Genomic DNA, 10,028 nt, shown 5'->3' with positions numbered 1-10,028 from the left:
CAGAATCAATCAATAAAATCTTTAAAAAAAGAGAGAGAGAAATCAATAGGACTTATATTGTGTTGCCTGAGGAAAGTGATCTCCTTTGGGAAGAAGGGCCTCTTAGGGTTGTGGTGACAGGAAACACACATGTTCCCAGTGAATAACTGAGAGTGATGGTGGTCAGAGGGGCTGCTCAGATTTCTGCCCCCAACCCTGGTTTCTGAACCCATATAATACCCACCAGGAACACAGCACTACTAATGATAACTGATTCAGGGTATATAATGTGACCTAGCAGATGGCACGTCATCTTTGCAGGGCATCGTCTCCAAGCTGGCGTCCCAGCTGCATCCTGAAAGGCCACTCACCCCTCTCTCAGACCAGCAACCTCTGGCAGGTGCAGTGTGTACTCACCCCTCTCTCAGACCAGCAACCTCTGGCAGGTGCAGTGTGTGTACTCACCCCTCTCTCAGACCAGCAACCTCTGGCAGGTGCAGTGTGTACTCACCCCTCTCTCAGACCAGCAACCTCTGGCAGGTGCAGTGTGTACTCACCCCTCTCTCAGACCAGCAACCTCTGGCAGGTGCAGTGTGTGTACTCACCCCTCTCTCAGACCAGCAACCTCTGGCAGGTGCAGTGTGTACTCACCACTCTCTCAGACCAGCAACCTTGGCAGGTGCAGTGTGTGATAACGCCCCGAGCCTTGCATGGTCCTGGCTCACTACTGGACCTGTTTTGCTGTAACATGGGGCCCTCGGGTTGCCACCACCAGAAGGACATACTCCAGGGGGTTTTGAACCTGAGTCCTCTGCATCCTAGTCCGAGGCTCTATCCACTGTGCCACGGCCTGGTCAGGCTGAAATAAATGCTTTTTCAATGCACTGACATTTTGTGGCTTTTTGTTATACAGCATTTTATGACAATAACTGCTACAACCCCAGTTTCTTAATTTATCTTATTTTGTTTCTAATTTCTTAAGTGGAGTGACTACTTTGCTTATCAACAATACTATTTTTATTTTATTGATTTGAGAGAAAGAGAAACATTGATTTGTTGTTCCATGTTATTTATACATTCATTGGTTGGTTCTTCCATGTGCCGTAACCAGGGATCAAACCTGCAACCTTGGATGTATGGTATGGGGACGATACTCTAACCAACTGAGCTACCCTGCCAGGGCTTGACAATATTTTTCTTTTTTTTTTTTTTTTTTGTTTTGTTTTGTTTTGTTTTTTTTCTTTTCATTTTTTCATTTTTCTGAAGCTGGAAACAGGGAGAGACAGTCAGACAGACTCCCGCATGCGCCCGACCGGGATCCACCCGGCACGCCCACTAGGGGCGACGCTCTGCCCACCAGGGGGCGATGCTCTGCCCATCCTGGGCGTCGCCATGTTGCGACCAGAGCCACTCTAGCGCCTGGGGCAGAGGCCACAGAGCCATCCCCAGCGCCCGGGCCATCTTTGCTCCAATGGAGCCTTGGCTGCGGGAGGGGACGAGAGAGACAGAGAGGAAAGCGCGGCGGAGGGGCGGAGAAGCAAATGGGCGCTTCTCCTGTGTGCCCTGGCCGGTTGGCTCAGCGGTAGAGCGTCGGCCTAGCGTGCGGAGGACCCGGGTTCGATTCCCGGCCAGGGCACACAGGAGAAGCGCCCATTTGCTTCTCTGCCCCTCCGCCGCGCTTTCCTCTCTGTCTCTCTCTTCCCCTCCCGCAGCCAAGGCTCCATTGGAGCAAAGATGGCCCGGGCGCTGGGGATGGCTCTGTGGCCTCTGCCCCAGGCGCTAGAGTGGCTCTGGTCGCAACATGGCGACGCCCAGGATGGGCAGAGCATCGCCCCTGGTGGGCGTGCCGGGTGGATCCCGGTCGGGCGCATGCGGGAGTCTGTCTGACTGTCTCTCCCTGTTTCCAGCTTCAGAAAAAAAAATATATATGTTTACAGCCCTGGCCGGTTGGTTCAGTGGTAGAGCGTCGGCCTGGTGTGCAGAAGTCCCGGGTTCGATTCCCGGCCAGGGCACACAGGAGAAGTGCCCATCTGCTTCTCCACCCCTCCCCCTCTCCTTCCTCTCTGTCTCTCTCTTCCCCTCCCGCAGCCAAGGCTCCATTGGAGCAAAGATGGCCCGGGCACTGGGGATGGCTCCTTGGCCTCTGCCCCAGGCGCTAAAGTGGCTCTGGTCGTGGCAGAGTGACACCCCGGAGGGGCAGAGCATCGCCCCCTGGTGGGCAGAGCGTCGCCCCCTGGTGGGTGTGCCGGGTGGATCCCGGTCGGGCGCATGCGGGAGTCTGTCTGACTGTCTCTCCCCGTTTCTAGCTTCAGAAAAATACAAAAAAAAATAATATATATATATATATATATTTATTTATTTATTTATATGTTTACAAATACTTGTTTACTCAGAACTGTTTTGGTTACTTACCACAGCTTTTCACATGTAGGGTCCCATTGTTATTCTTTTATAATTGTTTTTGTAATTTCAGTTTTGATTTACTCTTTACTTCAAGAAGATAAATTCTGCTTTGCTATCCTCTTGATGTTAATTGTAGTTTATATCACATTGTGGTTAATGAATGCAACTTTTATCATTTCTCTCTCTCTCTTGAAATTTACTGCAATTTGCTTTATGAAGCAGCATATGCTTGACTTTTGCGAATGTTCCTTAGAAAGAACAGTATCTTCTGTTATGGGATACTAAGTTCTATTTAAAACTATTAGATCAAAGTCACTGACAGTTTAATTAAACTCCTCACAGTTGCTGCTATGCTCTCCTCCTCTCTACTTCAGTTTTTCCTCCTCTTCTTTCTCTTTTCCTTTTCCTCTTCCTTCTCCTATCATCATCATCATCATCATCATCATCATCATCATCACCTGTCTACTTGGTGCATCAAATTCCAAAATTACAGTCTGACCTGTGGTGGCGCAGTGTCTAAAGCGTCGACCTGGAATGCTGAGGTCGCCTGTTCGAAACCCTGGGCTTGCCTGGTCAAGGCACATATGGGAGTTGATGCTTCCAGCTCCTCTCCCCTGTCTCTCTCTCTCTCCCTCTCTCTCTCCTAAAATGAATAAATAAAATAAAATAAAAAATTAAAAGGAAAAAAATTCCAAAATTACAGATATTAAAGTCCCCTAATAAAACTGTAGTTTTATGAAAATCATGAGTTTAAAAAGAGTTTTGATTTGCATAGTTTGCTTCCATAGTGTATGATATGTAAAGGTTTACAAAAGATCTTCATTTATTGGGTTTTTATCATAGAAATAATCTACTATTTCTGTGTAATGCTATTGAACTTGAGTTCCACTGTCTAAAATTAATATTGCTACCTCTGCTTTTTTGTTTGCATTTATGTGAAATTTTTGCTCTTCTCTTTTAAAATTTTTTCTACTTTATTTTTAGTAAGTCAAACAAAGTATATTGAAAAATGTTAATAGTTTCCCTCTCCTTTCTCTTTTTTTAAAAAAAATATTTTATTTATTGATTTTTTAGAGAGAGAGAGAAGGGGGAGGAGCAGGAAGCATCAACTCCCATATGTGCCTTGACTAGGCAAGCCCAAGGACCTGGTCATTTTGTGGCTTTTTTGATGGTCAAGCCCGGGCCATCTTTCTCAATCACATCCATCTTGAAGAAACATTAAAAAGTTGGTGTATATCTATCCTTCAACATTGTTCTCTAAGTTCATAAATAAACATGTTGTGGTAGGCTGAAAAATGACCCCCCAAAATATTCAGGTTCCAATCTCTGGAGCCTGTGAGTGTTGCCTTTTATGGAAAAAGGGTCTTTGGACTGTGATTAAGTTAGGGATGTTGAGATAAGGAGGTCTATCCTGGATTATCTGATTGCATCCTAAATGTAACCTTAAGTGTTCTTTGAAAAAGGAGACAGAGGTAGATTTGACACAGAAGAGGAAAATGTGACAATGAAAGTAAAGATTGGAGTGACATGACCACAAGCCAAGGAATGCTGGCAGCCACCAGAAGCTGGGGAGAGCCTGGCCCCATCTACACCTTGATTTCAACTCAGTGACATAGATTTTTTACTTCTGGCCTCCAAAAAGTCTAAGAAAATAAATAATGTGTATTATTTTAAGCCACTAAAGTTTCTGCTACTGTTTTTTGTTACAGCAGTAATAGAAAACTCATATGTGTAAATTTAAATTTCCCCCTTTTAAATCTTTTAGAAATATAACAGGCCCTGGCTGGTTGGCTCAGCGGTGGAGCGTCGGCCTGGCGTGTGGGGGACCTGGGTTCGATTCCTGGCCAGGGCACATAGGAGAGGCGCCCATCTGCTTCCCCACCCCCCCCCCTTCCTCTCTGTCTCTCTCTTCCCCTCCCGCAGCCAAGGCTCCATTGGAGCAAAGATGGCCCGGGCGCTGGGGATGGCTCTGTGGCCTCTGCCCCAGGCGCTGGAGTGGCTCTGGTCGCTGCAGAGCGACACCCGGAGGGGCAGAGCACCGCCCCCTGGTGGGCAGAGCATCGCCCCTGGTGGGCGTGCCGGGTGGATCCCGGTCGGGCGCATGCGGGAGTCTGTCTGACTGTCTCTCCCCGTTTCCAGCTTCAGAAAAATACAAAAAAAAAAAAAAAAAGAAAGAAAGAAATATAACATCTTACATTTACAGTGCTCTTCAACTAGCCTTTTTCCTTTTACTGCTGTATCAATTATTACACCTTTACAGGTTAATATCTATAGACCCTTTTAAAAAAATGATTGATTTCAGAGATAGAGAAAGGAAGAGAGAGAGACAGAGAGAGAGACAGAAACATAGATCTGTTCCTGTATGTGCCTTGGCCAAGGACTGAACCCACAACCTTGGCATATCAGGACAATGCTCTGAGGCTATAGATCCTATTCTTTTTAATAACCAAATATTATTCCACATTATAGAGAGTTTATAACTCATTTAACCACTCTTCTATGGATAGAAATTCTAGTTGTTTCCAGTTTCTTATTACAAATAGTACTGCAGTAAACATCTGGGGTTTTTGTGAATGCATGTGTGTGTGTTTTATACGTTGGAATTTTCTGGGGGGACAGCAGACTCTTATGAGGACCTCCGGGGAAGTACATTTTAAATTTTAGTAGATGCTGTCAGATTACTTTCCAGATATCCTGTCAGTTGTTAATACAATAAGCTGATGTTTATGAAATCAAATAATTGTGGAGGGGAGACTGTTCCATGACCTGATCCTGTTTGTCCCGTGAGAGGGACCAGGGCAGAAGGGAGTTGCTTTCTGCAAACCCGCTTTAAGGATTGTCTGGTTGTCATTCTGACACACATCACACTCCTCCTTGCCTCCTCCTATGTGTTGATTCCCAGAAGAGGTTGTCCTGACCTGGTCAAGCATGTACTGTATTTCCCATGTATAAGATGCACCTTAATTTTGGGCCCGAAATTTGGAAAAAATGTATGACATAAAGTTATTGAACTCAAGTTTTATTCATAACAAAATTCATACAGCTCCTCATCACTGTCAGACCTCTCATTCATTAGCTTGTCCTCATCTGTGTCTGAAGACGAATCACTATCTTCAACAGTGAGCTCAAAAACAACCGCAAAACAGGAAATACAAGTAAAAAAAATCTACAATCACTGTATAAGACGCACCCAGTTTCCAAACCCCAAATGTTTCGGAAAAAGGTGCGTCTTATACATGGGGAAATACGGTAATTTCCCATAGCTGAGAGCATTCAGGTACTAGCACCATGACAATTCCCCCTTTACCTTATATAATTATTTGGTGCCTGGCAGGTGCCGAAGGGATCCATTTTGTCTTGCAGCCCTCAAAACATTCATTTATGTAAACGTCCCTTAATAAACTCTATTAATTACCAGACTGGAGTGGTCAGCCTCTTTCTTCAGCCCTTTCCTGCTCTTGGCTTACAGAGGTAGATTTTCTGTCTTGGGGCTTTCCCAAGTATACTGTGTGTACTAACAATAGTATGAGGATGAGACGAGCAGATGTAACAGAGTATGGCAGGTAAATGTCTCCTCTTGGATCTGGTGTAAAAGTAAATAAATTACTCTTGCATTAAAATTTCTACATATCCTCGGCCCTGGCCGGTTGGCTCAGCGGTAGAGCGTCGGCCTAGCGTGCGGAGGACCCGGGTTCGATTCCCGGCCAGGGCACATAGGAGAAGCGCCCATTTGCTTCTCCACCCCTCTGCTGTGCCTTCCTCTCTGTCTCTCTCTTCCCCTCCCGCAGCCAAGGCTCCATTGGAGCAAAGATGGCCCGGGCGCTGGGGATGGCTCTGTGGCCTCTGCCCCAGGTGCTAGAGTGGCTCTGGTCGCAACATGGCGACACCCAGGAGGGTCGCAACATGGCGATGCCCAGGATGGGCAGAGCATCGCCCCCTGGTGGGCAGAGCGTCGCCCCCTGGTGGGCGTGCCAGGTGGATCCCTGTCGGGCGCATGCGGGAGTCTGTCTGACTGTCTCTCCCTGTTTCCAGCTTCAGAAAAATGCAAAAAAAAAAAAAAAAAAAAAATTTCTACATATCCTCTCCAGCCCCCCCCCCCCCCATTAAACAGGGTACTTAATTTAGAAGTAGTTGTACATAAATATTCATTCAGATCACAGTAAAACTATTTAGAAAGAATGTTAAGTTGTCAGCAATGGCTTAGCATAACTCTCTTCTTAAAAATCATTATGGAAATGTGTGTAGTTATGTCCGTTTTTGAAAAGCATTGTGTCTGGGAGAGTTGGTAAATATAATACCTTAATAGCTATTAGGCAAAATTGATCACTACCTCATCTGTATAACTTAATACATCCTTCATTTCACTTCATACAGAATTCTAATATAGCATGTATTATACTGTGTTACAGTTAGAGTTCATTGAATTGATGCCTTGCTTTGTTTAAAAGAGGACTATGGCAATTAGTTACATACTTATATGTTTATCTCTCTTCCAAAACTAGGAGTTTCTTGAATAACTGTGCCATATCTCACTGATGAAATGATCTGAGTAGGATTTGAAATGTGCTGGTATAGGCAAATGAGCCTAATGTAAAGTTGAAGGGATTATGTAGGAATTTATGCAAAAATTACAGACTCAGCCTTATTCTCTCCTTTAGTTGACGACAAAATCAAAGCCTGGAATAGTTCAGTGATTTGCCTGAGGTTATCTAGCTACGCTCTGAGACTCACATCAACCAGTCCGGAGGCCAGTTCACCATGCTGACCTCCCTTGCAGACCCCAGGAGTTTGGCCCCTACCTCAACTATCTCACTAAAGCTGCTATTGTTAGTCATCAAACACTTTTGTGCTACTAAATCCAGTCACTGCTTTTCAGTGCTTGAAATACTTGACCTATTTGTGGTCTCTGACTCTGCAGGCACCCTCTCCATCTTTTTTTTTTTTTTTTTACTTTACAGAGACAGAGAGAGGGATAGACAGGGACAGAGAGATGAGAAGCATCAATCATTAGTTTTTTGTTGCGCGTTGCAACAACTTAGTTGTTCATTGATTGCTTTCTCATATGTGCCTTGACCGCGGGCCTTCAGCAGACCGAGTAACCTCTTGCTTGAGCCAGCGACCTTGGGCTCAAGCTGGTGAGCTTTTGCTCAGACCAGATGAGCCCGTGCTCAAGCTGGCGACCTCGGGGTCTCGAACCTGGGTCTTCAGCACCCCAGTCCAACCCTATCCACTGCGCCACCGCCTGGTCAGGCCCACCCTCTCCATCTTGCAATCCTTTCCTACCTTGCCTTCGGGGGCGGTCCCCCACCTAGTTTTCTCATCTGCCTGGCCACTCTTCCTTGGACCTCTTTTGGACTGCTGGTCATCTGCCACACCTTTTCAAAGTGAGTGCTTCCTGGGCTCTATCCTTGGTCCTCTTTATTGTTCCTTCTCTATTATTCTCCCTGACTGATGTCAATCCAAGCCTAGGACTTACATGATCGATTGTAAGTTAATGTCTTCCAAATTTATTTTATTGTAACTCAGCTCTTCGTCATTCACAGACCTATGTAATTCTATCACCTGCTGGATATCTCCCTCTGGATGGGGAGGGAAATATCAAGTCCCAGTCACACTGCAGTGATGTTTAAGAAAACGTAATTAACCCTGTGAGTAGTACAGACGCTCATGTACGTGCTCGTGCCTCCTGACCATCCAGACAAAGTTAGTACTGGATATCCAGACCATCCAGAGTACGATCGATTTATTTTAAAAATGTGTAAGGCAACATTTAAAAAAAAGGCAAATGTATGTTCTTCTTGTTTCCATAATTTGGTTATCAAACAAACATGATTTTAAGTTAATAAAACTGTATTTGAAAAAAAAAAAACTCACTCTCGGGGGTCAGCGAACATGAAAAAAAAACCTCACTACTCAAAGAGTTAACTGTACCTTTCTCTTCTGGATAAAGGAGAATGCAGCCAGAGACCAACTACCACATTCAATACTGACTGTATTTGTTTCCTATCGGAGCAAAATTACCACAAGTTTAGTGGCTTAAATCATGAATATTATCTTAATAATACAGAAATCCAAAACTGAAGGCATTGGCAGGATTGCATTCTTTCTGGGGGACCCAGGGGAAAATCCGTTCCCTTGCCTCTTCCAGCTTCCGGAAGCTGCCTACATTCCTTGGTTCCATTTTCAAAGCCAGTGTACAGATTCTCCAAGGCTCCAAGGCTCTTTCTCTCTGACCTCTGCTTCCATCACTCTATCTCAGGGGTCGGGAATCTTTTTGGCTGAGAGAGCCATGAACGCCACATATTTTAAAATGTAATTCCGTGACAGCCATACAACGACCCGTGTACGTTATGCATTATCCAAGAAAAATTTGGTGTTGTCTTGGAGGAAAGCTGTGATTGGCTCCAGCCACCCGCAGCCATGAATATGAGTGGTAGAAAATGAATGCATTGTAATACATGAGAATGTTTTATATATTTTTATTTTTTTTGTGTTTTATATTTTTAACGTTATTATTTTTTTTATTAAAGATTTGTCTGCAAGCCATATGCAGTCATCAAAAGAGCCACATCTGACTTGCGAACCATAGGTTCCCGGCCCCTGCCCTATCTCCTTTTCTGAACCTGACTCTCCTGCCTCCGGCCCAGCCCAATAATCCAAGGTAATTTTCCCATCTCCAGATCCTTAATTTAATTATATCTGTAAAGTGTCTTTCACTATGCAAGGCTAACATATTCACAGGTAGGACATAACGTATGCCCTACAAGAGTAGGACATAAATATCTTTGGGGGGGGCATTATTCTGTATACTACAACTGACAAAAGTTAGTACTGGATATTACCGATGGACAGAGAGCTTCCTAATGCCAAACCCTGGAATGGAATATTATAGGTTTACTAACTTTGTAGGCCTGGACCAAGCACCTGAAACCTCGCCCGCAGGCCCTGCTCCTGGAGTAGTAGAAAAGAACACCAGAGCAGTTGGGTGAAGGCAGCTTTCCTTCCAGAGAAAAAGAATGGGATGGGCCCACATGCTTTTAACTTCATCAATCAGACAGACACTGCTCCAGGGAGGAGAAAGCTAGGGGTAGGTGTAGCAAAAGGCCACAAATATTGTATTATTAACCCAGGGATAGTCAACCTTTTAATAAAAACCGCCCACTTTTGTAGTGGTCCCTACCGCCCACTAGTGAGCATTCCAGCTTTCATGGTGGGCTTAGCAGAGCCAACCAAATGGCGCCCCCATTGGCCCACCATGAAAGCTGGAACGCCCCCACTAGTGGGCGGTAGGGAACAGGTTGACCAGCACTGCAAAAGTGGGTGGTTTTTATAAAAAAGTTAATAATCGATGTCACTCCATATGGAAGGAGACATCATGACGTAAGAATGAGTGTTTCCCCAATAAACATATCTGTATTTGAACTCACCATCTGTCCTACAAATCTAATCATTCTGCTAGGACTTCCACCACTAAACACAGATCAGAAACTTATGTATAATCAGAAGACTCATTTTTTTTCTTTGCATCTTGCTAAATGTTTCCACCACCTACCCCAGCACTCATATTAGAAATTCGGCCTCCCCTTTTATCCCCTACTCAGTGCTGTCAAATCTACCACCAATCTATCCCTTCCCACTGCCAATGA

This window comes from Saccopteryx bilineata, chromosome 1 (assembly GCF_036850765.1).
Source record: "Saccopteryx bilineata isolate mSacBil1 chromosome 1, mSacBil1_pri_phased_curated, whole genome shotgun sequence".
In the NCBI taxonomy this organism is placed as follows: Eukaryota; Metazoa; Chordata; class Mammalia; order Chiroptera; family Emballonuridae; genus Saccopteryx; species Saccopteryx bilineata.
Note: the sequence above shows the minus strand (reverse complement) of the source record.